Source organism: Sinocyclocheilus rhinocerous, unplaced genomic scaffold, assembly GCF_001515625.1.
Source record: "Sinocyclocheilus rhinocerous isolate Xijiao unplaced genomic scaffold, SAMN03320098_v1.1 scaffold899, whole genome shotgun sequence".
Taxonomy (NCBI): domain Eukaryota; kingdom Metazoa; phylum Chordata; class Actinopteri; order Cypriniformes; family Cyprinidae; genus Sinocyclocheilus; species Sinocyclocheilus rhinocerous.
Window position 1 is genome coordinate 1754181 of NW_015653460.1, and position 5568 is coordinate 1759748.

Genomic DNA, 5568 nt, shown 5'->3' on the forward strand with positions numbered 1-5568 from the left:
ATATAGGTAATAAAAAAATCATCAACATATTAAAGAGCTGAAACAAATGCACTTTACTCTATTATAGGACATCTGCTAATAAACTGAAATTAGACGAAAGCATTAGAAGAAAACATTTAAATATAATGTAATATATATATATATATATATGCAACAGTTCTTTCTGGTCCTCGAATCTGATTGGCTGATAAGATTGCGATATTAGAGTGAGTTTTTGGAGATGTGAGCTCCAGATCGTCAACGGCCATTCAGTGCTCATAAACCCGCCGAGAGCGCCTCACCTCAGCCAGATCTTCTGTAATTTACCGCTCGATATGATGTCTCTATAGTGTTTAAACATGAGATATATTTAATTTAGGATAAATCTTGTGGGTAGTATTCGATCTCATTAATCTATTATTTGTTACGGAGCAAATAGTTTTGTCAGAAGGCAAAATCTCATCATGTTATATTTTATGTAACTTCAATGCTGTATAACGCTGCTTATTTCAGTTAGTCTGACTCATTGTCAAATGATTTGGTTCCATAAAGCAAATTTAACATGGGCCTAGATCAAGCTAGTCACTGTGGCAACTTATGCTGGGAAACTAACCTGGTCTAAAGCAGGCTAACTGTCAGGCTAAACTAAGCTCCTCTACTGACCAATAGGAACATAATGATATTACCACTGTCTCACATACTATTATTTGACTTTATTTTATTTATTTATTTTTTTTTACAGTTTTTAGCAATGCAGCCTTTCTCTCTGGTTTTATTACAGCTGTACCTTTTATAGTTTGCAGAACAGATAGCAGAACATTAGAACATTGCAATCTAAAATTGCCCTTTAAAGCATTAAAATAACTAAATTAAAAGTTAAAATCACTGAATTAAAAATTAAAATAAATACTAAAAAAAATGACTATTTTAACTGCTATAATAGAAACACACATTAACTCATTTTAGTAATTAGTCTTGCACTATAGCTTACATTTGATTTACCTAGATTACAACAGTCCACTTACAGTTACTGCTATCATACAAATACACTTTTATATGTAGATTTAAAATTCTACAAAAGACACATTTAATGTCCCAAAACAATTTTTTTTTTTAGCAAAATGTATATTGTACTCGGAATTATTTCGCTCCTATTCGATTGCGCTCTGTCTGTTTAGCGCGCATGCGTGCAGCAGCGCTCGTTCACTCGCGTCAGCCTCGCCCACCCCTGACAGCAAAATGGATATGTTTGCATGACTTTCTAACATTTACAGATGAAAAATATACCTGTGACATGTCAGTTATGCACTGAGGAAAACGTAACGTCTCAAATGCATTAAATAGCACAGATATATTCGCTGTTTGTCATGGTGGATCGATTTGATCCATGATCGACATTAAGGTCTGCTTAAGAATAAGCGTGCAAAAATTTGTGAGATTGTGTGAATTTAATTTGTCGTTAATAGATCCGCTTTAGCCCCGATTGATTTGTTAGGTTATTTCAAGTCAGGTTTTGGACTTTAATCCCAGTTTTTCCTCGGATCTCCGTGGTGTTGTGATGTGTCATATTCACCCAGTAGCAGCAGCGGTGATGAGAGAGCGCGCTTGAGAAACAGTTTAGAGAGGAGAAATCAATCTACATATAAAATATTGGTCACAGATTATTGGTCACTTTCTAAATAATAAAAGTATAGCGCATCCACTAGTAATTATATATAAATGGATCGGTTTTTACCGATGCAAATATGTTAGAAACGATGCATCGCGATACAAATGCCAACTTGTAGCCGATGCACACTTTTTAAAAATATGAAAATAAAATATGATGCGATGCGTCGTTAACTTTTTATTCCGATGCACCGAGCGAATCGGAGAATATATATACATGTGTGTGTGTGAGATGTGTTTTTGCCTAAAATAAGTTGCATATACTGCTTATTAAGACATCACATCATTGAAGCTATTAACCTGTAAACCTTGATATAGGCCTATGAAATATCAGTTCCATAAAAAAAATAAAATAAAATAAACCTTCAGAAAAAATACAAGAAATATGTAAAAGGTTTGCATATGTGTTTATGTTATCTATCATATTTGATGAATCAGGATTTTATAGCTCATACAGTGTGATATAGGAGAATGCGGAGCTCGAGAAGGAAAAAAAAACATCTTAGTTTTTTTTTTTTTCTTCAGAGGCCTAAACTGAGAAAAAATATGCAATTTGGTGCAGGTGTTTTATTTCTACCTCCAAAAAGTAAGATGAAAAAAAGACTTCTGGAGACTGGAGTTGTAGCGGAGATCTTAGATGTACCAAAGATTAATTTGTTGTTGCTCTATCCAGTCTCCCGCAGTGATGATTTTGGCCTGTAGGTGGAAGTGCAGCACTGCAGTTCTGTTCTGATGAGGCGTAGCATTCTGATTCTTGTTATGTAAAGCTTTCAAATGGTCCAAGATTCACACATCTTAGTTTCAATTTCATGTGAAATGTGATGTGTCTGATGGAATGTTACAATGAAATAACATCCAATTTTATTTTGTTCTCAGTGGCTGAATGAGTTGAATCAAAAGCCTTAACCAGATTTGTTCATTCAAGCATTTCAGAGGCCTGTGAGCTGAGATTTCCCATAATAAAACAATAACCAGGACTGGCAACATCAGGCGCTGAGCTTGTGGTCCAATTTTTGGCATCAGAGGTGTAGATGAATGGGAATGCTAACAGATTTCTTCAGGTTTTGTAGATCTTTTTGTCTCGTTTTGATTTTACTCGCTCTTTTAGATGGTTTTTAATTGGTGTTCAGTGTGGTTTCGCTCTCTGTTTTTGCTGTCCTCTACCTCACTAACCTGACGTGAAGGAGTTCATCGACTCTGAAGATGTAGATTTACGCCTCCAATGAAGGCCTACAGCAGCGGGTTGGTATGATTACCTTGTCTGTCTTGCAAATTGGATGTGCTTTCTAATCACAGTCCTATGAGGTGTGTATGTGTGTGTGTGAACTTCTCCTACCCAGTTATCATCCAGCCTCTCCTCACCGGTCTAAAGGATGAACATATTTCAACTCAATTTGAGTTGTGTGACTCAACAAGCAGGATGTGAGGTGATTATTAAACACCGGTGCAATCTCCCCAGCCTGGATAAAGCTGGATAAAGGGAAGAGGTATGTGGTAGAATCCTTTTTCCTCCTCCACCCCATCCTCCACTTCCTCATTACGGACTGCGGCACCCACTTGAAAGTCCACACGCATCTCCCACTCTCCGTGCTCCTGTGCAACCATACCTTTATTAAATCAGAAAGGGAAGAAATCTAATTTAGGCATTATATCATGAACAGGAATTTCCCCCGTCTGCCATGATGTCTGGTGAGAAAATTTTTCCAACTTTTTTATTTTTATTTTTTATGGCTGCCATTTGTTGCAGGTCACTCAAAATAATTAAGCTTTCATTTTTCCTCAATAGCAAGCTTTTTCTCTGCATGTAAAAGGGTTTCTGCTTCCCTTCTTTTGCTAATAGATTAGATGTTTTGTTTCCAGTCAAGACTTGGAGAAACTTGTTCATGTTGTGATCATTTTTTTAAAATAATTTTTTCATTTATTTTATGTAAAGCACTTTGAATTACCATGGTGTATGAAATGTGCTATATAAATAAACTTGCCTTGCCTTAAATACTTGAAGATGATGTACAACACTACTTTCAGAGACTTTAAGTATACTTAAAAACATTATAGGTCATTTGCAGGTTGATTTCACGACTGCTAATAAAGTATGTTAGCGTATAAATGTAATCTGGATTTACTAAACCCGCCATTGTTGTTACCGTCATGTAAACTACCAGTGTCAGTTCACTGCCATTCACAAATCCTCTCCCGTGGTCATCAGTAAGGTCATTTTCGCTTACTGTTTTTCAAATACTGTGAATTCATTGTCACCTACTATTTAGTATGAAAGTAAGCATATTTGGGCACAGCATATAATTTTGAGGCACTTTCAAAACATTCTGTTTGTTTGAGCATCTCCACCAGCCCAACAACAACCGCAACACTGGCTTAACCAGTAATGTGAGTGTGGGGGCGGGGCCTGTTTTTGTTTGACCAATGGGAAACAGCAAGAGTGTTTAAAAACACTATCTATGTTTTCAATTCTGTTGCCAATCATAGAGAAGAAATTATACACTTTAACTTTAAAGGTGCCATATTCTACACTTTTGCTGTAGTTTACAGTACTTTTTTTTCCCCCAGTAGTCCACTTTTAAAGGCAGAGTAAGCGATTTCTGGTAGCCAATGTTGATATTTTAAATCACCAAAACAAACACGCCCCTACCCCAAAAGGATTTTGCCCCTATTTTGATAGCTCCGCCCCACATATACGTACGCAACCCGGGCAACGATTAGTTCTGTGAAACAAAGCAAAACCAATGTTACACCATGTCTACGGACGTGAGCGGCGCGGCACAACAAATCCCCGACAGAAAACTGCTGCCGGGTTCTATTTATGACCTGATGCGCTGAAAGCTCTCTCCTCCACATCACGAGTAGACATGCCCCTTATTGCTGATTGGCTACAAGTTTGTTTTGCTATTCGGCCCGAATCAGTTTTCTAAAGTGTTTTTGAAAAATCACATACCCTGCCTTTAATGTAAAGTAGTCTTGCATTAAATCTTGCATTAATCTTTTAATTTAGTTACAATACAGGGAATAGTAAAGTAATTTAGTTTACAATACAGTTTTCCACCAAAGAGAATTCTGGCATCATTTATTCACCCTCTTGTTTGTTCCAAACCTTTTTTTAGGACTGTGATTAGAAAACACATCCAATTTGCAAGACAAACAAGGTAATCATACCAACCCGCTGCTGTTGGCCTTCATTTGAGACGTAGATCTACATCTTTAGAGTCGATGAAATCCTTTCAGTTCAGGTTAGTGAGGTGGAGGACAGTATAAACAGGCAGAGCAACCACACTGAACACCAATTAAAAACTATCTAAAAGAGTAAGTAAAGTCAAATATCGTTTTAACCACACTGAGAGTCAAAATATCTTCTTTTGTGTCATATAAGTTTGCAATGTCATGAGGTAAATACATTTCTTAATTTTCAGGTGAACTGTCCTTTTAATTTACTAACTGAAATTGAGTCTTTTTTTTGTATATTAGTTTTCATAAATGGTCCGGGAAGGGAGTTTTTCTTTTAAATGCAAGAGTGCAGTAAACAAAAGAGCAAGATAACTTATGTTTGCATATAAACTTTAAGGCTATAAATGATAATGTCCACTGAGTGATAATCTCAAGATCACTGTATGTTGCTTGAAAGCACAAAAAGCTAAAACTAACAAAGAGAGAAAGACAGAGTATGAACCACAAAGTTTGTTTAGAAAACCTTGGAGATTACTTCAAACCCACTGCTATGTGTTGTTTTATTCGTTGGGTGAAGGTCAGTGCAATATCTGAGAGCAAGAGTAAGTTAACAGGCATCAATGTCAGGAAATTGTGTCTTGTGGCATCATAAACTTTTGCAACACTTCACCTCCATGACCACTAGAGGTCAGAAAACAGTCTTGTTTTAGCTCCTCTGAGGGTGATTGGATTGTATCTTAATGC